At 43.7% G+C, this 26,485-nt stretch overlaps 1 protein-coding gene across 8 annotated transcripts in view; it reads right to left on the minus strand.

Annotated features, from left to right (window-relative positions):
* The window catches only part of LRRC3B (leucine rich repeat containing 3B), a 55,528-nt gene extending 39,986 nt beyond the window's left edge, over positions 1-15,542 (minus strand). For 2 of the 8 annotated variants that reach the window (XM_084620125.1, XM_084620122.1), the window contains exon 1: positions 14,993-15,542. The gene's annotated coding sequence lies outside the window, so the exon portion shown is untranslated. The other 6 variants (XM_084620124.1, XM_084620123.1, XM_084620118.1 and 3 more) reach the window with 5 other exon arrangements.
* Between the last annotated feature and the right edge of the window lie 10,943 nt (positions 15,543-26,485).

Below are 26,485 nucleotides of genomic sequence, written 5' to 3' on the forward strand. Positions count from 1 at the left end.
GTCATACAAAACAAACATCTGAAATCACAATACCCCTCACTTTCTATCACACTCTTTGCTTGAGAGTCTTTGGGGAACCACAGAGGTTCTGGGGGGCCTGGGGCAAAATATGAAATGGAATCCCTCCACCCTTTAAAAAAAATCATCATGGAGACCTAAGTTCCCTCTAAGATGCGCAGCTGCCTATTAAGCCCTGTGCAGGGGCTCAGGGCTGCAGTGGGGAGAGATGCCTCTCCCCCAGCATGGACCTCCCTCAGCCCAGCCCAGCCCTACCTAAGCTGCCGCAGCTGGGGAGAAGCGCCTCCCCAAACTGCTGCGGCAAGAGGGCTGGGGAGAGTCCTCTCTCCCCACCGCAGCCCCAGGGCAGTCTGCACCCCAAACCCCTCATCCCTGGCCCCACCCCAGAGCCCCCACCCCCAGCCAAAGCCCTGACCCCCCTGCACTCCAACCCTCTGTCCCAACCCTGAGCCCCCTCCCACTCCCTCATTCCCAGCCCCACCCCAGAGCCCGCACCCTGAACCCCTTGACCCTATCCCCACCACATGAATTTTGTTATGTGCACCAATACGAAGGTGATGTGTTACACATCACCTTCCTATTGGTGAATATAATAAAATTAATTCCGCACATGGACGTAAAAAATTAGAGGGAACACTGATGGAGATCAAACTGGTCTCAACGGGGTGGGGGAAGGGTGGCTTGGAAATTGAGCCTGCCACCCAGTCATCCACAGCGGCGGCTTCTGTCCTACAGGGTTGGATCCGGCTCTCCACTCTAGCCATTGCAACCTAGCACAAGGGGTTGTGAGGCCACTCGGGTTTGGCCCAGGTGGGCCAAATTCGAGGGGTGTTGCGACCCTGTGAGCTAGGTCACAGTACCACTCACTCAAATTCCATGGGTTTGGGGGCCCTCTCAAATGGGAAAGGCCCAGAGAAAATTGCCTCTTTTGCCCCTACCAGGGAGGGGGGCAGGCAAGGTGTCCTTGCCTCAGCAGGCTGTTTCATGGTAGCTGGTATCTCTCCCTCAGTGAGCCTCGTCCCAACTTCTCTGACCTTGCTCTTTCCTGCCCTTCATAATGCTTCCTCTTCTAGTCCTTTTCCTCCTCCCCCGGTGTGACTCGCTATTCAAATCCACCTGGCTTCTTCTGCTCTTTTGGGTAACTTTCCACTGCTCCTGCCTTCCCACTCCCTTCAGAAGAGTTCAGCTAAAACTGAGGATGCAGCTTATCCGTTGTTAGATGTTTGCACCTAAATAGGGTCATTAGTCCTAAGCATCAATCCAGTGTATTTTTCTGGTGTATACATGGCTTAGTCAGCAATGGTTGGGTCCACAAACATATAACCACTCTGAGATGGAGTATACAAACTCCCCACTAGGCCACTAGGGGTTAAGAAGCTGTTCTGGACTCAGCCAGCCCTGCCCCACCACACTGTGCAAGAAATGCACAGGGTGTAGGAGGAGTTAAAAGGGAGCAGAACAGCTCACTTGTGGGAAGACCAGGGAAGAGAAAGGATTTCTACTTTTTAGCTCCTGAGAAAAGGGCTGAGGGAAGGTGGGATCTCTCCCTCAACAACCACCTGACGGTCCCTTCCTGAGAGAAGGGAAGACCTGCTTCTGTTATACCTGGAGAGGGAGGTATTTCCCCCTTTCACCTACTAGTGCAGTTTGCGTTAATTCCTTGTGTGTTGTTTATGGATAACCCCTGAAGGGGAGAGACTTGGAACTGACCTGGCTGAAGGGCCAAGGCACGAGAGGAGGCAGCTGCTACCCCGAGAGAGAGAGAGAGAAAGAGAGAGAGAGAGAGAGAGAGAGCTGCCACGCCACTCCCAGCTGTGAAGAGGCACCCAGTAGTGACTGACCTCCTTCACAGCCTCCTGTGATAGACTGAGTACTTTGGACAATAGTGGGGTGGTAGGAAGTGGCCCAGGAAGGGCAGCATAAGTGCTCCTGGGTGTCAGACCCTTGTGTCACCCTCACAGGGCAGTGGGCTGGAGCCCGATGGAGTGAGAGGGCCCAGGCTCCCCTACATGTCGAAGGGCCTAAGCTCTGACTATTAGGCAAGACTTCCCACAAGCAAAGACCATCACACACGACACAGCAGATTTTCATATTACAACTTCACAATATCAATCAGAATTCATAAGTTGCACAAATATAGCTCCAATTAATTACCCTTGATACCAAGTACAAACCCACCTGAAACCAGCAGGTACGTATTCAGCATGCCTAAGTCTTGCCACTGCAACCATGGCTATATTACTATTGATTCTCACACTACCTCTCAAGTCAGCCGATCGGTGCTAAAGAACCCGGGCCTCAAGCCTCTACGCTGATTCTCAACTCTACATTAAGAATTTTTTAACCAAGGCTAGAACCTGGGACTCCTGATGCCACACTGCAGCACTAAAACCCAAGTCAAATCAACCATACTCAAGACTTCCTAGCTCCCTCCCAAAATGTGGCTGTTCTAGCCCTTTGACCTGTGTGCACTGTGGGAAAACTTTACAGTCCACCCTGCACATTACAACAATTTTGAACAGCCTGCCAACACATCCTGCCGGGCCACATGGAGAAAGCCCCTTTTCAAGAAGTTCTCTTGCTTGCACTTTCATTCCTGTGTCAGGAAACGGGCAGAGTTTCTGTGAGGCACTGGTGGACATTTCAGCAATGCTGTCTGACCTGCCAAAGACACCTAACAGAGCTTCAGATGGAGCAGGAGGCAGAGGAGTACCATCACCCAGGCAAGGCGGACTCTCTCTGTCTGATGGAGCTCACTACACTATGTATAGCTGCTGATGCCCCCTACATAGACCGACACTTCTGGCACAGGACCACAAGCACAGACTGGTGGGATCACGTTGTCACACAGACCTTGGATAACCAGCAGTGCGTTCATGACTCTTGCATGAAAAGCAACAACATTTCTGGAGCTTTGCAAGTAACTTGCCCTGATCCTTCAGCATAAAGACTCATAAAGGGCACTCTTGCTGGTCCAGGAGTAGATTGCTATAGCTGTGTGGAAGCTGGCTAGCCCAGATTGCTACAGATCCATTGCAACCAGCGTGGTGTTGGAAAGTTGACTGTGGGTACAGTGGTGGCAGAGGTTTCTAAGGCAACCAGGCATGTGGTTTACCTTAAGGTGGTAGGCATAAAAGATATTCCTGAGGTAACTGCTGGCTTTGAGAGAACGGGGTTTCCAAACAGTGCTGGGGCCATTGCTGGGACTCACATGCCCATAGTTTGCTCTCCTCAAGGAGCCTGAGTACATAGTCTGCAAAGGGTGCTACTCCATTGTTATGCAGGCCCTTGTGGACCACAGAGGCCAATTTATGAATGTCAAAGAGGGCTGCACTGTGAAAGTTCATGATGCCCAAGTTTTCTGCCAATCGGAAGTCTACATTCGTGGACAGACTGGGACACTATTCCCATCAAATAACATTGTCATAATCTGTTACTGTCCCCCACCATTATTCTGGGGAACCTGTATATACCCTTTGTCTTGGCTTATGAAACCATACCCTGATTTCAGAAGCCCTGGTAAAAGACAGGTTAATTACACTCTCAGCAGGTGTAGAATGGCTATTGAATGTGGTTTTGAAGAATGTGGTTTTCGGGGTGTGGTGGGGGTGAGTAAAGAAACCAATAGGAGAGCACTTCAATCTCCCTGGACACTCAACAACATACTTAAAAGTGGCCATTCTTCCACACAAAAAACTTCAAAAACAGACTTTAACGAGAAACTGCAGAACTGGAATTAATTTGCGAACTTGACACGATCAAATTAGGCCTGAATAAAGACTGGGAATGGCTGGGTCACTACAAAAAAGTAATATTCCCTCTGTTGATCCTCACATCTTCTTGTCAACTGTTGGAAATGGGCCACATCCACCCTGACTGAATTGACCTCATTAGCACTGACCCCCCACTTGGTAAGGCAACTCCTATCTTTTAATGTGCTGTATATTTATACCTGCCTACTATATTTTTTACTCCATACATCTGATGAAGTGGATTTTAGCCCACAAAAGCTTACGCCCAAATAAATTCATTAGTCTCTAAGGTGCCACAAGGACTCCTCATTGTTTTTCCCTTAAACATAGTCTTTGATCCTTAAGCTGCATACCCAGGCTGAAGAACATCTGACCCTTTCCCACAGCCACGTGTCTGTATACAATTCATTGTTCTTGTGTATGGGCTGGTAGTTAACAGACAGACAATCACAGCTGATGATCCTAGATTGCTCTGTCACAGCTTCTAACACATACCCAAGGAAAAGGCCATCAATACCCCACTACAAAATTAATGCACTAATCCACAAGGGAGGTTGCAATACAGCGTAAGGGTCACACTCCAAAATGAAGGTTACAATACAAAGCGGAGCTCCTAAAACAAAACAGCGCTCTAAAAACAAACAGGGGTTCGTAATCTGATACAGACATATCCCACTCTGTCACAGTACCAACATCAAGGCATACTGTCACCACCATGACCACACTGCAACCTTGGGCACACATTCCAGAGCTAGGATCCACATCCACTAAAACACTGGAATTTCCAGCATACCAATGCAACACCTATGCTACTTGTGTACAGTCGGGGTATCTATCTTTCAATCTAATGTGACAATGTTTTTTAATCACCGCACTATTTCCTATATCCTTATAGTACGATCAGGAGCATATTATACAGTGTTCTCCAATATTCACAAAATAAAGACTGGAAAATAAAGAAAGGTTTCAGGTTTTCTTTTAAAGTGTATTGCCAACCTGGCACCAAGGGGGAAAAAGCCAAGTACATTTATTTTACACTTAATTTTTTAAAAATCTGAATGCTATACTGGATATGCTCACCATTAATTTCCTTATTCCAGGCAAATTCTTTCTTCCAAAACACCTTTTTATAGTTCTTTACTAAATTATTACATTTTCTCCTGACTATTCAAATCAAGCCAATTATTTTCAAAGCCAGTTTAGACACATTTACTGAAGTGTTTGTCATAGTAAAAAAATACCAATCTAAAGAATAATAAAATGGAAATACAGGGGCCAATCTCTCAGACTTTAATGGAACTACTTGCAGTAGCAAGCTCTTTGTCAAAGGATATTTGTATGTTTGGACTCGTAAAGAGAACTACAGTACAGTGTAATAATAAGGTTTATATCTGAGAATAGCAAACTTGATATAGCAACAATACTGCTACTAAAACCCACCTGATCATAGCCATCAAATTTCTTCTCCCAGGAACCACATATCGTGTATGGTAAAGAGAGCGTTCTATCACAGTAGTCAACCCAAGTTTACTAATATTGACTGAGGCTTTGTTTTTGTTTTTTAAATCAAGTAAACCCAGCATCACTGATTACATCAAATGTGTGTTACCTCTTGATAGTGTGATAGCAAAGACAGGGAAACTGTGGAGTATCCCAGAAAATGGGTACATGGAAATGAAATGCTGAACCACTGTCTGACTGAGAAGTCTCCCTGTCATCCCACAAATTAGTATTATCGTAACAAACCAGCAACCAAAGGCTCCAAACAGGAAAGAACAAAAACAGACAAACTGAAATCAGTATGCTGCTGAAAGCTGTCTTAGCTCTTTCACATGACTATCATTTTTGCATTTTAAATAAATATCTAGCATGCATTGCACTTCAGAAAGAATATATAGCATCTTTCACAAAAGAGGTGTTTATTAATGAATAGTAATAATAATATCAACAGCAATCTTCAGCTATACATCTTGAAATGCTTTTAAAAGAAAGGTGTTACCAATATTCCCATTTTAAATGGGGAAATGGAGGTGCAGAAGAGTTAAGTGACTTCACACAGGAAGTAAGGTGTAGAGCAGACTCTAGGGATCCAATTCTGCAGACATTTATGCACATGTCTAATTTTACTACTGTGAGTAATCCCATTAAAATCAACAGGCCAACAGAAAAGTTTCCACAATTTGTTTTTAAAAATCCCATTAAAATTATGTTTTAAATGTACTTCTCTGGAGTATTTGATACCCAAATATTACAGCATTAAGAATTTGAAACTGATTATAAACAAAAGTGAAACTGACTGTGCTAATTTTCATTGTCCCAACAGAGAAATAAAAAGGAAAACAAAAAAAGTGCCCTGTAAACTGCATTTCAATTTTATCTTTTATTAATCTAATGTAATATATACTTACATAATATATGATTTTTAATTTCAAAGTAACCTAAATGATTAAAAAAAATCTTATGTTAGAGTTCTCTTTCCAATATACAATAACTAGTCTGTACCCTTCCTAAAGAATCCAAGTATAGGATAATTCATAAAAGCAATGAGGATTCTGTTTCTTTTTAACATAATGTCCCCTATCAAGCTCAACCATATACATTAATTTGAATGTCAAATATCTATACTCTTTGCTAAATGCCATACTTGGCCTTTAAGTAATTCTTTTCAGTTTATGCATAAAACTTAATTAAAATGATTTTGAGGGGGAAAGGCTGCAATATGCCCAAGCAATCTGCATATATGTACGCTCCAGTTTAAAAAATTAAGACTCTTTCATGTGTCCCATTAGCCCCAATAAAAACACATTAATGGCTCAATCCCACAAGCACAGCTGTGAAGCACTGAGTGCTCTCAACTCCCACTATCTTTACACACAAAACCACTTTCAGTCACTTTCACAAATATACCCAAATTGGACCAAATCCTTTTTGATTAAAGTATTTCCACTGAAGACAATGGAAATACTTGAATGCAACTTCACTGCAACCTTGATGTAACAGTATTGTAAACTGTTTTACCGTATATTCATTGGTTTCAGAGTAGCAGCCGTGTTAGTCTGTATCCGCAAAAAGAAAAGGAGTACTTGTGGCACCTTAGAGACTAACAAATTTATTTGAGCATAAGCTTTCGTGACCTACAAATTATGCTCAAATAAATTTGTTAGTCTCTAAGGTGCCACAAGTACTCCTTTTCTTTTTGCGTATATTCACAGTAAGCACTGATGAAGATATATTTTTGTGGATATTGTTAAAACTATCTTTAAGACGTCCTGCTACTAGGGCATGTCACTTTTAAAAATACATATCCCACTAACTGAGTTATGTGACCAACAGTAACTATAAGCAGAAATGTGACTCGACCCCCGACAGCAGAACATTCTGTCAGCCTTCCACAACATGACTGAAATGTGGGCCATCTGTTACTGTGGAAGTACTTCAATATGAGTAAATAAGATAACATTCTCCAGATTAAAACCTCTATGCATCTTTTCTTACTTTTCTTTTTCCACCCATCTTTTTCCATGCAGTTTCTTTCTACTACTTTTTTCTTTTTCAACTTTTTTATCTCTGGTCTCTTGCTGTTGGGGCTCTTTCATTCTGTTTCTTTGTTTATCCTTCCTTAATTAATACTTTGTTTTCTTAGCTATTTTCAGGCCACAATAGCATCCCATTTTCATGTTGTCTCTCACTTTCCTCTGTTGTCTCTATCACCTTTCTACCTATTTCCTGCTGTCTCCTTCTTGCTCCACTTCTCCCTGACCCAGCCACGACCTTATCCCTTGTATCTACATCTTTCACTTCAATTTAGCTGGCTGAGGTGTACTCTACATTTCTCCTAGGGCCTTGTCTAGACTAAAATAAATGGTGTATTTTGTTTGTTTGTTTAACGTTAAACATGAGTTTTTAAAAAATGTGTTAACATACAACTTGCTCTGGCCACATGTGTTATGTACTTGAAGTGAACCTTAAGTAGGAGCCTAGAGTGGACCTCGGCCAGATAACATTTTTTACCTCAGTTAACACAAACCTATACTAAGGAAAGGACATGCTATATCTATATCTCTGGAACTTATATGGCCCCCCATTACAGTAGCACCTCAGCACATTGCAATCTTGAATGTATTTTAGCCTCACAACCTCTGTGTGGTAGGAAGTACTATTATCCCCATTTTACAGACAGCGATCTGAGGCATACAAAGATGAACTATGGAAGTACTGCAATATGAGTAAATAAGGTAACATTCTCCAGATTAAGTCAGCGGCACTGCTATGGGTACCCGCATGGCCCCACAATATGCCATTTTTATGGCTGACTTAGAACAACACTTCCTCAGCTCTTGTCCCCTAATGCCCCTACTCTACTTGCGCTACATTGATGACATCTTCATCATCTGGACCCATGGAAAAGAAGCCCTTGAGGAATTCCACCATGATTTCAACAATTTCCATCCCACCATCAACCTCAGCCTAGACCAATCCACACAAGCGGTCCATTTCCTGGACACTACTGTGCTAATAAGTGATGGTCACATAAACACCACCCTATACCGGAAACCTACTGACCACTATACTTACCTGCATGCCTCCAGCTTCCATCCAGGACACACCACACGATCCACTGTCTACAGCCAAGCTCTAAGATACAACCGCATTTGCTCCAACCCCTCAGACAGAGACAAACACCTACAAGATCTCTATCAAGCATTCTTAAAACTACAATACCCACCTGTTGAAGTGAAAAAACAGATTGACAGAGCCAGAAGAGTACCCAGAAGTCACCTACTACAGGACAGGCCCAACAAAGAAAATAACAGAAAGCCACTAGCTGTCACTGTCAGCCCCCAATTAAAACCGCTCCAGCACATCATCAAAGATTTACCACCTATCTTGAAAAATGATCCCTCATTCTCACAGAGCTTGGGAGACAGGCCAGTCCTCGCTTACAGACAGCCCCGAACCTGAAGCAAATACTCACCAGCAACCACACACCACACAACAAAAACACTAACTCAGGAACCTATCCTTGCAACAAAGCCCGATGCCAACTCTGTCCACATATTTATTCAAGTGACACCATCATAGGACCTAATCACATTAGCCACGCCATCAGGAGCTCGTTCACCTGTACATCTACCAATGTAAATTGGCCAAACCGGACAGTCGCTATATAAAAGAATAAATGGACACAAATCTGACATCAGGAATCATAACATTCAAAACCCGGTAGTAGAACACTTCAACCTCTCTGGCCACTCAGTAAAAGATTTAAGGGTGGCAATTTTGCAACAGAAAAGCTTCAAAAACAGACCCCAACGAGAAACTGCTGAGCTTGAACTAATATGCAAACTAGATACCATTAACTTGGTTTTGAATAGGGACTGGGAGTGGCTGGATCATTAAACATATTGAATCTATTTCCTTAAGTTAAGTAACCTCACACCTTCTTGTCAACCGTCTTAATGGGCCATCTTGATTATCACTACAAAAGTTTTTTTTTCCTCCTGCTGCTAATAGCTCATCTTAACTAAATAGCGTCTCACAGTTTGTATACTAACTCCCAACTTATCTGTATGTATATATCTTACGATATGTTCCATTCTATGCATCCGATGAAGTGGGATGTAGCCCACGAAAGCTTATGCTCTAATAAATTTGTTAGTCTCTAAAGTGCTACAAATCCTCATTTTCTTTTTACAAGTACTCCTGTTCTTTTTAAAGATGAACTAACTTGCCCAAAGTCACAAAAGAAGTCAGTGGTGGGGCAGGAAACTGCATCCAGAACTCCGGGCTTGTACCCTAACCACTAGACCATCGTTCTTCTCTAAGGATTAGATATAGTGTAATAGGGTCATAACCTCTTTTCCCAAACTAGACAACACCTGTGATGTCTCTCACTTCCCCTTTCCTTTATCTTCTATTGCCGCGTCCCTTCCCCATCCAGAGACAGAACAGCCATTTTACTTTGGCTATGGCCTTTTCCTTGGCAACAGAATACAGAACTCTGGAGTTGTGCCCACCCTTACAGTGAAAGAGTTTTCCCATGTCCACTTTTGAAATCAGTGTGAAAATAAACCAAGCTATAATCTCTACTTGATGTAAATATGCAAAAGACCATTTAAATATCAGAGAGACAAGAACAGAAAAGAAAAAAGCTGATAGAGCCTGGAATTTTGTATGTGAACTAGCAGCAAATGCTGTGCATTTCAAGTTCAACCTAAGTCCCCACATAAAATATGCTTGTGGTCCAAGTCAATGGATACAGTACAGAAGTCTACAATGCAAATCACCAACTATACTTACAGACAACTATTACATTCACAAATCCTCATGAATCAACAGTATGCACCTTAATCATTGTTAAATAAAGGAGAGCCTCCCCTATGCTGGGTTTGACAATTACTACTTGTGTAATGAAGAGCCGAAAAAGTATTGTGGGAAAACTGATATTGCATCTGATTGAATGTATGTTTTGTTTTGGATGAGTTCATGTATGTGCTGCACATCCAGAACAACCTTCACAAAGTGGCCACAAAAATGAAGAAAGAAGAAGAAATAATTTACTTTATCAAATACACTGGACTAAAGCCAACAAAATAGAGACTCAGAATCACCAGAAAAAAAGACCTCCAAATTCATTAGTGTTCTACCTATGATGTACAGTATTATGTTTAAATACTACCACACAAACATTCATGTATGTGTTTACAAGTTAGCCATTATTTTTAAAAAATGTTTATTAAATTAGTTAGTGGATTTCTTTAATTTCTTGCACGTAGTATCTGTGGACATGCTGACTTTTGGTTCACACAAGAGCACAAATGTCCTACCAAAGCTGTATGTTCCACAAGTAATTTTTTTAAAATATCAGAGCTTGTTTGGTAAAACTGTTCAAGGAGGCCAGAGTAAGTGACTACAAACTCCCTGAACTCTATTAATTCATTCTTGGTTCAAAGCAAAATATTTAATCATGGTGTTTGGGAATCATACTATCATTTTAAAAATCAGATTCCTTTCTTCCTTTTGACATTTTGTTTTATGAGTTTTATAGCTACAGACAAATATGAATTGCACTGCAAGACATTTGCTTTACATTTACTAACTGATTATACTGGGAAAAACAAAACGTATAACGTATACATGTGTATCAACAGTGGAACACAAATGAAGTTTCTTTCTCAAATGGGAACTGATCCAAAGTCCATTGAAGTCAATGAAGCTGACTTCAGTGGGCTACAGATCAGCCCATAATAAACAGATACATTATCGTATTTAAAAACATGTATATACCTTTAACTGATTCTAAAAATAATACCATTAACTGTTGTTCCTCTCACTACATGAGGCAGTTAGTGATAACTAATGTTTTCAAACATTTTGCATCTTCTCTTCATTCTCAATTAGAAGGTTTAGAATCTTTCCGAATTTACTGATAGTGAGATAAATCCTGCATGCTTTGTTTACAGAAGTGATCCCACTTAAGTCAATGGGACCAACTACATAATTTGGTGCCTTGATTACTTAAATCCAGCAAGACCATTTTATATTACATTTCTCTTGGTTCAAACATCAATGTAGACGCTGACCACAGTCATCTTTAATTTCTAAATTTCAATTCTACAGTTTTGAGGTTGTTTCTTGAATTGACAAGCTATTTGAGCTTGCTCCTGATTGCCCCTGAAATCACTGGCGATCTACTATAACTTCAATGGGAGCACAGAACAGTACAGTTGGAATAGCTCAAAGTCTAGTGCTGTGTTTCCTTTTTGGTTTCTAAATTAAATGACCAAGATAATATATGTATAACTAAACCAAAGTAAGTATATACAAGCCTTGATCTTTCTCCCTTTAATATCAATGGCAAACCTCCCATTGACTTCTGTGGTTTCGGACAGGGCCCTCCCTATGAATACATTCTTATTTCTTGCTAATGAAATGTCTTGTTTTTCCATTAGTCTCCCATTTGAGGCAAATCATGTGGCTTAAGAGTAAATATTTCTCACCGTCAAGAAAGCTACAGACAGGATATTTCTGCTAGTAAACAAAAGCTCACCAAAGGCTCAATCTTATAAGGCTCTGAACACCTCCTCCAAGGTGCTAAACAGCCTCAATGCCACTAAAAAAATCAATGGAAATGAGCACCCTAAGGATCACATCCTGCTCACATCAAAGTCAATGAAATTTTTGCAACTGACTTCACTGGGAGCAAGACTGGGTCTCAATTCTCCGACAGCAATATATGGACAAATAAGAGAAGGTAAGGACTCAGCATCAGTCTACTTGTTTCTACTTAAGTCAAATGAGAGATTTCTCAATAGTTTCAACAAAATCAGGTCCCTATTTAACACCACATCACAACTAGTTGACAACAGGCCCAATCCTTAGTCAAGTGAGTAACCCTTACTCATATGAGTAATCCCACTGAAACGCAGGACTACCTGTGTGAATACGGGTTACAGAGTTGGTCCAATATTCCTTCAATATTACTGATACTTTGAATACGATTACGACTAAATTAGATCCTACAAAAGAAAATTAAGAAACTGAGTTACTTTGAGCATGGTGAAGGTTTCCGTGAGTTAGTTTATACCATAGTTCATTATTCTAGCCTCTGTCTCCAAATCAAACTATAAAGAAACATGCAAAATGAGTTTCTTTGGTGACATTATTTAAAATATCAAAATGTAAACTGTGTGAACACTCTTGTACTCTATATCAAAGGCTTCAGGAACCACTCCCAACAGGGCATAACAGGCATTTTGCAATCTGAATTTATAAATCATTAAATGATTTAACTCCAAGAAATTATTGCAGCCAATCATTTTTCGGTATTAGGATGAGATTTGTCCCATCCAAAGTTTTATACTCAAAGGTATTGTTTTCTCTTCTGGAGCACTTTTCCAAGGCTATTACTTTAAAAAACAACATCTTTTTAAAAGCAATAACCTATTTGTCATTTTTACAGATGTACAAATTGCTGTATGCTTAATTCCTTCATACCAGCCTCATATACTATTTGACCATTTTCAATTCAGTTGTGTAAATATCTGGAAAAAGAAAAGGAGTACTTGTGGCACCTTAGAGACTAACCAATAGTCTCTAAGGTGCCACTAGTACTCCTTTTCTTTTTGTGAATACAGACTAACACGGCTGTTACTCTGAAACCTGTAAATATTTGGTAAATTGATGTATTTTGTGCGCGCTATTCTTTATTTTGTAATCACGCCATATCTTCTGTCTAGTAAAAGGGGCCATTTGGCAATACTGACTGATAAAAATATCCATGCAGTTCGCACTCCAAGTTAAGAGATAATAATTCTAGAAGTGTTTTATTTTGTATGGAAAGATGCCAAAAAAAAGGAAAGAAAAAATACTATTGCATTTGGCATAGTATTGAGTTCCAAATTTTAAAGAAGCAGTTTTTGGCTATGTACACTGTCATCAAAGCAATAACATACAGAATGGTGTTATCAAATTTTAAACATACACACAAAATTTTCCACATACTGATGCTCTCTTTACCTGCTTACTACGAGTAGCCATGAAATTTCTATCTAAACATTAAGCTTTAAGGTCAGGACAGTGTCCTGCTCAGGGTAGTGCACTGCCCTATTATTTTACTGCATCATAGAGACCAGGGTACACATCAGCAAAAACTCCCGTCTCTTCCCTTGGCTTTCCTGTACAAGGGGGTACAGTGCAAAATGCAAAAAGCAAAAGAAGAAGCACCCACAAATCCCTTGGTCACTCGCTAGTAGACCCAGACTAACCCCATAGGTTAGGAAAAGGGCTCCCAGCTCAAGTGCTTAGGGGCTGGGGGTGGATCAGGAGCAGAATGCGAGACGCATGCACGGAAAGCTGCAGCTTGCAGCCTGGAGCCTTTGCAGCTCACCTGGGAGTTGCAGTTGCTGCTGCTGCAGCCCGGCCACAACCCGCTGCCATTTGTTGCTTGTGTTCTGAGGGAGCTGCAGCCCAGTCATTTAGAAACAGCCTTTCCTCATCATCACAGCCATCACCACCTGCTTCATGCTTCGTAGCAACTGGTCCTGGTAGGTTTCAAAGTGGAAAAATCCCAAGGCAACACAAACAGCTTCTTCCCATCTCTCTCTCTCTCTCTCTCTCTCTCCCCATGCACCATCCTCAGCTTCCACTGCCAGTTGCACGCGCCTCTCTCACTTCACTTTGCTCACTCATCGCCACTTGCATGCCGATCAGCTTGACACTCTGCAACCCGTGCGTGCCACCAGCTTGCAAAAAATGAAAGAAGACACGCCTTGAAAATGCTCCCTTTGCTCTAGCTCCAACGCCGGCGGTGGGGGGTAGCCCTAGTTCCTGCAGCCTCCGCTCCTTTATTCAGCAACCCCCCACCCTTCCAGCCCACCTACCGCCGTCGGGCCCTTCCGGGGAGTTTCCAGCCGCAGCCCCAGCTAGCTCCGGGAAGCAGCAGGCTCCGCTGAGGAGGGCTCCGGCCCGGCTGCGGCAGGGATGGCCGGGGTTCCCGCTGGAGAAGCGCGGCTGGCTAGTTCGGTGCCAGGCTGCACTAGTCGGCCAGCGGGTGTCTGACTCCACCTGCTCCGCGCCCCAGAGCCTTTCAGTCCAGGTGGTGGTGGGGGGGGGGGGAAGATGTGCCCTGAACACCCCCAGGACACGCTCTCCTGCCCCTCCCCCAGCCGCTGCTAGAGCTGGGGGGAGGGGGCTGCCGCCCACCCACTCCCACAGCCGCGGGCTTCGCTCCTTTCCCCTCCAGCCCAACTCCCGGAGTTGCTCTCCGCGCCCCCACAGCCTCCCCCCCACTTAGACAGTCACAGAGCTAGACAGTCACAGAGCCCTGCTGTGGCCCCCGACGCAGCCCTCAGCATCCTCCCCAGCTCACTCGGGAGCAGCCCAGGCACCGAGGGTGCAGCCTCCCCGGGCTCGCCTGGCTGCTTCTGGTGAGGACCGATCGAGCCAGCCCCGGGTTCGCCTCCGCCTCCCCCGGAGTTGGGGCAGGGCCCGGCCACAGCCAATGAAGAAATAAACCAAAAGCAGCAGCGAGGGGGGAAGCGGCACCCCGGGGCCAGCAGGCGCAGCGAGCCGAGCCTGCCTGCAAAAGTTCCCGGAGTTGCAATGCGCCGGCCGGGAGCGGCCCCCCGCGCGCGCTGCGTGCCCGGGGCAGGGCAAAGGACTCTCGGGCCCCGGCGGGCAGCCGGCCAGTGCAACAGGCGGCGGCGGCGGCGGCGCCTTACCTCGCCTGAGGCGTCCGGTGCCTGCCCAGCCGCGGCTCCATAGGAGCGGCGCGGAACCGGGCTGCAAGGGCCGCAGCGCGGGCTGCCCCCGCGGCTCCCTCAGCCGGCCGAGGAGCGTGGCGGTGCGGGCAGCCGCCGCTCGGGCATCTTGGAGGGCGGGGAGCCGCCGCCGCCGCCTGCGAGGGAGCGAGCGCTGCTGCAGAGCCCGGAGCCGGCGGGCAGGGAGGCGGCAGCGGCGATGGAGAGGAGCCTTCCTCACGGGCTGCGGCCGGGCTGCGGGCGGTACGCGCTGCCTGTCCCCGCCTGCCACATGCCAGCGCCCGGCTGGCTTGGGGGGGGGGGCGAGGGTTTGCTGTGCCAGGCTCCGGAGGGGATCGGGGTGCCAGGAGCGCCCCCTGCGGCTCCCCCTCCCCTGCGGGTCCCTAGGGCCGTGCCAGCCTCCGCCGCAGCCGGCCCCGGCTCAGGAGCGCCGGGAATCACCTCCTCCGTGTCCCCCGTCCCCCCCCCGTGGGGAGGGGAAGGGTTTCCCCGCTAACCTCTCCCAGCCGTGCAAATGCGGAGTAACTCCACGAACGGCACTCGTGTAAAAACGGTGCAAGTGACTCCGAGCCGTGTTATTCATCCCCCATTCCCGCCCGGGATGATTTTCAGTCCTGGCTCCTGAAGATGCTTTGAAGTGCACCATGGCCCATCACACGGCATACCTTACCAAAACACTAGGCATTTTTTCCTCTTGTTCGCTGTCCCCCGTAAGCACTTTATGTCTCCCTGATTTCTGCAAATTATTACTCTGGACTGTGCAATATAAACCTCATATTTGCCATGTTTGTCACAGCCTGGTTGGGAATTTTGTTGTCTGGGGCTGGTTTATTGCATCTGCCTAGAAAAGACTGAGGAAAATGCTTGTTTTGTTTGTGTTTTTAAGTAAATAAAAACACAAACAAAACACAGAATGTTAAATAAAGTAAATGGAAAAGTTTATTGGTTTGGATACCTACATTTGCTTGCCTCTATTTAATTATATAATTGCATTAAATGTATGTAAGCCACTGTTAGGAGGCAGGATGCTGGAGTAGATACACCATTGCTATGCCAATTCCCATGTTCCTGCTGACTAGAGGACAAGATACCCCAGGTGTTAGACCATACAAACTGGATCTTCTCTCTTCCTTCATCTGGTTATTGTACAATTTAGAGCTCACTACTGCCAAAATCTTTATATGAGTTAGCTTTTCTCATGTGAGTAGTCCCTCTGAGTTATCTGAGAAAGGCTTTGCAGGATCAAAGGCTTTAGATTGTAAATTCCTTCTGTCAAAAAACTATGGGACATAGGACTCTTCATAAGAGTAAAGTAAGCCTAATGAATTCCCCATGGGTCAGCTTTTATGTACACTAAAAGTAAATGATAAATAAGAGGGGCATTGATGTAACTTTTCAGCTTGCATGAGCAATAAGCAATACATTCTTACATCTTCTTCACACTCTGTGCCTTCATTTATCCTTAAAAACTTGCCCAGTATAAAAATACTGGAATATGCATTCTTATTTAGAACTGTTAGATTTTGTCTACCTGATGTGCTTTGCTATCATTAAAACTAAAATGCTTTGGGGAATGGATTTCCTGGCCTATTCACAGAGGGCTATAGATCCTTTCAACCTTCTAGTCACCTCTTCAAGCTTTGTTCTAGGCAGGTAGTGCCCAAAAGTGATCATTTGATTGCACACAAAAAAAAGTTTAGGTGACTAAATGTTAAATGATTGTCAGATGTGCCAACTTTCAGTCATTTAGACGGAGGCTCACTGATTTTGGATTCGTTTTAAGACAAATCTTGAAAGTATAGAAATATCAATCAAAATTGAGAACAAACCAACCAAGAGCTTGCATACTGGGACAATTGCACCAAAATCCAACTTATGGTTACGCTTTCAGTCTCCAGGATATGGGCACCAGGACAAATGTGCAAAACACCTATTATGTATGTATTCAGTTGGAATGCCTGTTCATACTCACATCCCTGGTATTCATATCATAGACCAGTGATTCTCAACCAAGGGTCTGGGGTCCCCTGGGAGGGCCTGAGTAGGTTTCAGGCAGTCCACCAAGCAGGGCCAGCATTAGAATTGCTGTGGCCCAGGGCAGAAAGCTAAAACCCTACCTCATGGGGCTGAAGCCTGGAGTTCCAAGCCCTGCCACCCAAGGCTGAAACCAAAGCCTGAGGAATTTAGCTTCACAAGGCCCCCAATAAAAATCTAATCCTTCTAAGCCTACTTACTGTTGAACATCTTAAGCAGAAGTCCTTCATTGTAAAGAAACAAATACCTGCTCTTTGCTGGCTGAAAAGAAATAATGTTTCTTTGAATAGTAAAAACATAACTTACCAATGTGGCAGTGTCCCTTTAAAACTGAAATCCTGCCAGTCCACTGCAATCTAATTGACTTTTATGGTTTTGAAAAAAAAATGAAGTGATGACACCTGATCCTGCAAAATTTGACACACAAGATTAGCACTCACTCATACAATTAATCCAGTCATGTGAATGGGTTTTATTTGCACGAGTAAGGACTTTTCACATGAGTCAAAATGGTCGATAATAAATTAATTAGTTCTGCTTCTTTTGAAATTTCAATTCAGTGAAAATGTTCTGACTAGCTCTACATGAATATAAGGTTTCTCCGGGTTGCACTCTAGGACTTGCTCCTGAGAGGAGCTGAGCATTGTAACTTGAGTTGAAGTTGATGAGCATTCAGCACCTCTAGAGGAAAAAAAAAAAAAAAAGTAATTTGGGGAAATTACTACAGAGTAAGCACCAGAGCTAGCTGCTGCTAAAAATATCATATGGATTTTTAGTAGTTAAATATGGCCCAGGTCATGATCCCTCCTTTGGCTCTGTATGGAGTAGATGGAATGTGCTGTTCCTTTAGGCAGAAGAAAATACTTAATTTTAAGAACATGATCCTCAAGTTGAGCCTCTTGGGAGATTTAGTTCATTAGCTCATCAGCTAGTATGTTAATTTTATGCCATTGTTAGAGGTGAAAGGATTAATCCTCTATTAAAAAGAATACAAGTTTAATGGATAAGGAGAAGGTCATTTGGCTTCTCTCAGCACAGGAAGAAGCTGTAATACATGCTGACTTTTGCAAACAACTATGAAAATTAGAGAGGATAAAATAATAGATGATACCAGATGGTTCTTTAACTTACCTCATAAAATAATTTTGATTGCTGTTTATAAATATTCAAGGACCCAATCCTGCAAACCCCTTACTCCGATGAGTAAACTTTGCTCATGTAAATACTTCACATCAACAGGACTACATGGGATTAAGGATTTTTCATGTGAATATGGGACTGCTGGATTGGTCCTTCAAAATTTGTAAATACTAACCAAAATTTCACAGGGTCAATTAAGGAGCCATCTAGTACAATCTATTTCTGTTAGCCTCCCAAAAATTCATAGCTATGTGTGCAGAAGTCAGCAAATAATACAGCTTCTTCCTGTGCTAAGAGAAGCCAAATGACCTTCTCTTTATTCATTAATTTATATTCATTTTTAATAGAGGATTAATCCTTTCACTTCAAACAATGGCATAAAATTCATATTCTCGCTGATGTACTAATGAACTGAATCTTCCAACTGGCTCTAGGAACACATTCTCAAGTACTTAGTAGTAATACCTCTTCTGCTTAAGGCCAAGATTGGGGCTCTTATGCCCCAATCCTGTACAGGTGGCAATACAAAGTCACAGTGTTCCAGGAGGGGGCACCACAGTGATTTTGCCTAAGATGGGCACAAAAGGGTTCGATCCTACACTCCAGCGTCGGGTGCCTAAATCACTACACTCCAGCGTCAGGTGCCACTGCAATCTATTAAATTGCCACTTGGCTTCCGCCTAACCCTGTAGGTGCCTAAACTCACTCAGCACCTAACATTCCATTGTAACAGTTCCCTAGGGGCCTAAGTTTTTAGGCCCGGGGGCACAGGCAGTGCTGCCTCACTCTAAATGTCCAGACTCCTGTTTCCTACCTAAGCCCCAGATTGATCCACCAACTGGGAGAAGATAGGCATTCAGCTGCCTAAGTCATTTGTAGGCTGCTAGGCCTACCTGATCAGGCCCCAGTCAAAATCTGTCCAAAGGAGGAGCTGACGCTGCCCAGATAACTTCTAGCCTTTTAATAAGTCCCTTCTACCATTCTGGCAGAGAGGGTGGAATTGAACTTTGGTGTCTCACATCCCAGGCAAGAGGTCTAACCATGGGTCTAATAATGTGGACGGTGGCACCACCTCCTCTTACTCCTCCAGTCATTTTGTGTAGAGCAAGGCAGGCACCTAAGTCATTCCTGGAAGAAGCAGCTTTGCCAATTCTCCAGGTAGCAGGTTCCCATTCGTGGATCACACACAGACATAGATGCCTCCCTGCAGCCTGGACTTATGCACCTATCTCCATGAGAGGGGGCTTAGAACACACCTCTGTCATCAGCATCTCTCATTGGCTAGCTTAGTGGCTCCATGGCTAGCATGCTGATTTTTGTGGATCCTATTCTAAGGCACCCATCTTTCCCCATTCACTGTATATGGAGCCTAACCAGGCTTTGTGGATCACAGTGTCGTACCTGTGATTGTCTAGGTACCTAAAAGTTAAGTGCTATGACGCTCAGCATTGTAACTGCTAAGTTCTTTAATGGCTCCCACCCAATATCCCCAGGTGCTGCTTCATTTCCTAGGGCCCTGGCCTAAAAGAACAACAGACTCCATCTGCTCCATGCAGAGCCATTAGAGCATGAACCACAGAACATTGTAATACTGGAATGCTAAAACTCCTTCTAACACTTTTAATGACAAGTAGTTATGGTGCCTGCATTGTAGCCATTTCCCCAAATAAAATGACTTGGGTGTCTGCTCCCGAGAGCTGTTCTCTAACTAGGATCTTAACTCACAACTATAATCATGGTATCTGAGCATTCGTTTCCCTGGGAGCTACAAGTGCTCCACACTTCTCAGGACCAAACCATTGGGCACCAACTTTCAAAACCATTCCTCTCATGTGGAGATAGTCAGAAAATGTTCATCCAATTGAAGTTTTTCCCATAAAGGAGCAATAAAAATTCCCTTGTAATATTGTCCATTTCCTAACCAGCTGTACTCAAGTGAGTGAGATTTATCCTATTGATGTTAGCAGGGGCCAGTCCTCAGATGGTGTAAGTCCTAATGGAGCTACGATAATTAACACCAACTGAGTTTCTGCCCCAGTAAGATTAATTTTGAACAAAATCCACCCTTGCAGAAGTCAGCACAAATCATCAACACCACTTAAGTCTCACTTACACCTTGTGCTGGGCTTTTGAACATGGGTGGATTCAACTCTGACTTACTAAGGACTGGGCTACTCATATAAGGGGTTATAGGATGGGGCCCTAAATAATGTTTCTTTCCAATGTATCATTTGCTTCAATTTTTGCTCTCTAATGAGCACATTTGATAAGCTCTTCCATTTTGAAAGATTTTGCTGTTTTCCCAAATACCCCTTATCTGTACAATGAGGATTTCACCTAAAACCCAGAAAAATCAGCACATTTGTTTGCAGGGTCCATAACATTATGGAATAGTATTTCTGTTTTAAGTATGAAAAAATCCTGAGATTTTCTATAATTAGTTAACTCTCATGGAAAAACAAAGATACTGTAAATAAGTGCTATTTCTTAGACGCCACCTATCTCAGATTTAAGAAAAACTTAGATCAGTGAAAAGAACAGGAGTACTTGTGGCACCTTAGAGACTAACAAATTTATCTGAGCATAAGATTTCGTGGGCTACAGCCGACTTCATCAGTGAAGTATCTTTTTCAGCTACGTGCTTTAAAATTACTTGAAATGAGTGTTTTGAGCTGCTTTTCAGGGATTCTTCCACTTATGTGATGAGGGCTCTATATCTTCACGAGGCATAAAACTGTGAAGCTTGTGTAAAGGATAATAACGGTGCCTAATTTTCAAATGCCACTGGGAGTACCATCAGGCAGTCATAGACAAAATGAGTCACAAGCCCAAATAACCTACAGATCTACCAAAAAGGGAGAAACAAAACCACAGGGACACTCAAATAATGAAACTTCTTACACAAAATGTAGAAAGGAAACAAAAAAGCATCAAGGTTTGGCCACATGACTTTGGGCTTATTTGAAGGGGAAGAATATTCTAGAATGGTTTGCCTTACCTCCCATTTCTAAAGTCTAGTTCAGTTCAGTTCATAGACCCTCTCCCACTGAACTCAGCTTTAGTGATGGGACACAAGGTGAAAGGAGGTCCCTCCAGCAGATTGGTCCTGTATTATTTAAAACTTTAAATAGCAAAGTTAAAACCATGAAGAATTCAGGGCCCAATACTATGAGATGTTAAGTGCTTGCTATAAGATGCTGAGTGTCTTCATTACAGTCAATGACAGCTGAGCATGCTCAGCAGTTCAACATCTCTTGGTGACATTACTTACATCCTTTTGGGGAAGGCATTTGAATAGAGGCTGTTGTGTTTTGCTGTGGCTGCAATCTACAAGTAAATGGCAGCCCCAAATAGAGCACATTACAACGTAATAAGTAAACTCTGTCCCTGTATTCATACAGTTAGTGAATGCTATTTCTGAAAGCTTATCTACAGGATTAGAGAAGGGAAAAAACAGTTCTGATTTGTGAACTGATGCAAACAGCTACAAATACAGTGGGTCATCTACATCTGTGGTTTTCAAACTGTGGGTCATGACCCAGTAATAGGTTGAAGAACATAAGGCACTGAATCGCGAGGGCTCTGGTCAGCACTGCTGACCAGGTGGTTAAAATTCCCGTTGGCAGTGCTACCCGGCTAAGGGAGGTTGGTCCCTACCTGTTCTGACACCACACTGCACCCCAGAAGTGGCCAGCAGCAGCTCTGGCTCTTAGGCAGGGAGGCCACGGGGCTCCACACACTGCCCCCACCCCAAGCACCGGCTCCACACTCCCATTGGCTGGTTCCCGGACAATGGGAGCTGCAGGGGGCCAGTGTCTGCGGGTGATAGCCACATGGAGCTGCTTGCGTACTTCTGCCTAGGAACTGGACCTGCTGCTGGCTGCTTCCGGAGCACAGCATGGTCTGTGGTGCCAGGACAGGCAGGAAGCCTGCCTTAGCACCTCCGCTGCACTGCTGGCTGGGAGCTGCCCAAGGTAAGCTCCTGCCCCAGCCCTGAGTCCCCACCCCAAACCCTTCATCCTGACCCCACCCAGAGCCCGCACTCCCAGCCCTCCCACATCCTAAATCCCTCATTCCTGGCCCCACCCTGCAGCTCTCACCCCACACCGCAGCAGTCTGCCTCAGCCTTGAGCCTCTCCCACACCCCAAACCCCTCTTTCCCAGCTCCATTGGGTCACGGGCACCAACAATTTTCTTCAACTGGGTCGCCAGAAAAAAAAGTTTGATAATCACTGATCTACATGACTCGTTACTTCTGAATAATAGATATGTGTAAACATTGCAGAATTGTATTGGTCATTTAACACATTAAGACACCATAAATAAGCAAATATATGAAACAAACACAAATAGTATGTAAGCCTGAAAAAAGGTTTTCTTCTTGGAAATCAAAGTGCAGGGTATGTACAATTTGATCAAGCTCAACACCACAAAACTCATTCAGTATCTTGCTTTCAGAGGGTAGAAGTCAGGCATAAATCAGCCTTCACTCAATCTGAGGTGAGGACATTATGTTAGCTTATTTTCAATACAGGTTTATTTTAAAAAAGTGAACCCACTTCATTTTGCTGCCTTGTCAGCCATCAGCATGACCCATGCCATTGTTAGGTACTTATTACCTCAACTGTCTGTTCCCTTCAATTTATATATTCTTTCACATGATGGTATTCAGTAGATCTAGGTTGTTTTAAACCCAAAGACAAAACAGAGGTATACGGAGGTGTCAAGGTTCCTTCCCCACTCTGAACTCTAGGGTACAGATGTGGGGACCTGCATGAAAGACCCCCTAAGCTTATTCTTACCAGCTTAGGCAAAAAGCTGCCACCAAAGTGTTACACAAAGAACAGGGGAAGTGCTCACTTGGAAACGTCTCCCCCCAAAAATATCCCCCCCCAAGCACTACACCCCCTTTCCTGGAGAAGGCTTGATAAAAATCGCCACCAATTTGCATAGGTGAACACAGACCCAAACCCTTGGATCTTAAGGGCAATGAAAAAGCAATCAGGTTCCTAAAAGAAGAATTTTAATTAAAGAAAAAGTAAAATAATCACCTCTGTAAAATCAGGATGATAAATACCTTACAGGGTAATCAGATTCAAAACATAGAGAATCCCTCTAGGCAAAACCTTAAGTTACAAAAAGACACAAACACAGGAATATACATCCCATTCAGCACAACTTATTTTATCAGCCATTTAAACAAAACAGAATCTAACACATATCTAACTAGATTGCTTATTAACCCTTTACAGGAGTTCTGACCTGCATTCCTGCTCTGGTCCCGGCAAAAGCATCACACAGACAGAGGACCCTTTGTCCCCCCCCCCCGCAGCTTTGAAAGTATCTCGTCTCCTCATTGGTCATTTTGGTCAGGTGCCAGCAAGGTTATCTCATCTTCTTAACCCTTTACAGGTGAAAGGGTTTTTCCTCTGGCCAGGAGGGATTTAAAAGTGTTACCCTTCCCTTTATATTTATGGCAGGAGGATTTTCCCAATGACAATGGCAGCTGGGTTTTCAATAACCACCACAGGGGCAGGATTTAGGCCTCTCTAATGCAAACTCTAAAAATCTACCTTAGCCAACAACTATGTGATCACTTTGAATGACCCAGGAAATGCCATGTATTTTTAATAAAGAATCCATTATAAAGTTCCTTGGATGATACAGAGAATGCACTGTCCTGCTATAACATTAATAAATCCCATCTGAAAGGAGCTGCACTATTCATGAAGTTAAATTGTGTACCAGATATAGTTCATGGAACTAGGCTGGCAGAAAAGACAAATCCAGTCACTTTTCCTGGTAAACCAGTGTAGGGTCACCATAGTCTTATAAGAGGATTATTTTTAGGGCAGTCAGAATTTCAGACCCTGAAATGGAGGTACCTGGAATGCTATATTCCACCTGCTTCTTCAGGCAATAACCACACAGAGTTATTGCTATTTATATATCAACAATACTATACCTCACTTCAGTGGATCTCTAGGAAGTACCAGAATATAGACCCCAATTCAAGAAAGAATCCTTATTAAGAAAAGCACTTAAGCATATGTTTAAGTCCCACTAAAGTCATACTTAAAGTTAGCATATGCTCAAATGTGTTCCTGAATCAGTGCCATAATCAGGATGCTTTCTGTATTGTACATCGAGTAGACCTGAACTGCCTTCTGCAGCTTGAGTGACTATATGAATAACTTTGCAAATACAGTTCATCTTGCGTCTGCAGTCCTTTTCCATGCGAATTCTATTTTGCGTAATGCTACCTGTTGTCACCCAGCTCACAAAATATTTGTTTAAAGAGCCATTGCTTATGATGTCAGCTGTAGGAAGCAACCAACTGTGTCCCAGAATTATCGTGCAGGGCATCTGGGTGATAAATGAGAAATTGATAGATTTAGTATGTTTCTGAAAGAGGGGAAAAAAAGGCTTTAAAAAAGTGATGGCTCAAACCAGTTAATAACAAAGAGCTATTGATTCTAGACCTGTACATCTGAGACATTGTTTAGGGGAAACTGAAGATTTCTCACTTTGTGTATAATATCAAGAGGACTAGCAAAACCTACGATTGAGCAGGCAGAACTCATATGGTACCCCTGGTCTGTTTTTGTCTGTCTTCCCACATCAATCAAGTTGGTGCTATAACATTTTTTCCCCCCAAAGTTTAATATTACTCAGAGAACTATTAGACAACCACATTACATAATTGTTATTTACTAACCCTTTACATAGCACATTACACACAGGGAGAGATGTCCCTGACCTGCAAGAGCTTACAACTCAAGGGCCTGATCCTGAAAAGACTTGTGTGCTTAATTTTATAGAATCATAGAAAGGCTGGAAGGGACTTGGGAAAGTCATCTAATCCACTGTCCCGGGGTGAGGCAGGACCAAGTATACCTAAACTATCCTTAGGAGATGCTAGCTTGTCTAACCTGTTCTTAAAACAGGGATTCCGCAACATCTATTGGAAGCCTATTCCAGTGCTTAACTATCCTTATAGTTAGAGATTTTCCCTAATGTCTAACCTAGAGCTCCCTTGTTGCAGGTTACATGCACTGCTTTTTCTCCTACCTTCACTGAGCATGAAGAACACTTGATCACCATCCTTTTTCTAACAGCCCTTAACATATTTGAAAACTGTTTTCAGGTCCCCACCCCCCAAGTTTTCTTTTCTCAAGACTAAACATACCCAGGTTTTTGTTTTTGTTTTTAAAACTTACTTCATAGGTCAAGTTTTCTAAACCATACACTGAAGCCCAGATCCTCAAAGGTATTTAGGCGCCTACTGCCCATGTTAGGTACCTAAATATGCTTTGAGCACATGGGCCTGGGAATATTGCCATTGACTTCAATAGAACAACTTAGAATTCATAGAGTTAACTGCATGCATAAATCTTCGCAGGATTGATGTTTTAGTAATGAGAGGGTACCAACAGATGCTAGAAGGGCAAAAATTACAAAGACTCAATCCTCATGTTCAGCCTCTCAGTTTCCACACATATAAAATGTGGGAAAGGATACTACTTGCCCCTCTGCATGAAGTACCTTGAGACCTATTGTCAAAGAGTACTATTATATTATTACTATTATAAGATGATCACTGTTAGCTGGGCTTAGAAAGGAACTTCCCTCACCAGAGTGTGGTGAATTATGGGGCACTTCCACCTTCCTCTGAATCACCAGGGATTAGTTCCCACCTGAGAAGGCAGGATACTGGACTAGATGAATATCTGTTCTGGCGTGGTAATTACTATAGGACTGTAGCACAGCAGGCACTCACTGCCACAGCGCCTCCTGCTGGTCATCCGGGAATTAGTGCAGATCCAGCCTCGGAGCGCCTCCTGCTGGCTGGTGTCTTTCTACTGGTGCCTGCTTCCTCCTGATCTTCACCACTTATAGCACTTCAGGTGCCGCGTCCCTCCTAGACTCCGGTGCCTCTTACCTTAGGGTGCTTTCCCACAGCAGTGCCCCCACACTCTGGGTCTCCCCTCCCCAGGGAACCCCAATCCCCTAAGCCCACCTCACCTCAGTGGCCCACTGCCAGTCCTCATCGAGCCCCTTCCCTCAGGGGAAAACTGCAGTCTGAAGTGGCCACTCATCATTGGCAAGGGGGTTTAGACCTGCTGCCTTTCCAGCCCCAGCTGCCTCCCTGCAGCCCTAGTACCTCCCCGGCCTTGAGCAAGGCCTCAGCCTGGGGACTCACGAGGCCAGAGCTCCTCAGTCTTTCCCCAGCCCTGCTCTGCCTCAGGTACCCTACTTGCTTTCCCAGACAACCTAGTC

This window comes from Lepidochelys olivacea (assembly GCF_965140295.1).
Source record: "Lepidochelys olivacea isolate rLepOli2 genome assembly, chromosome: 2".
Lineage (NCBI taxonomy): Eukaryota > Metazoa > Chordata > Testudines > Cheloniidae > Lepidochelys > Lepidochelys olivacea.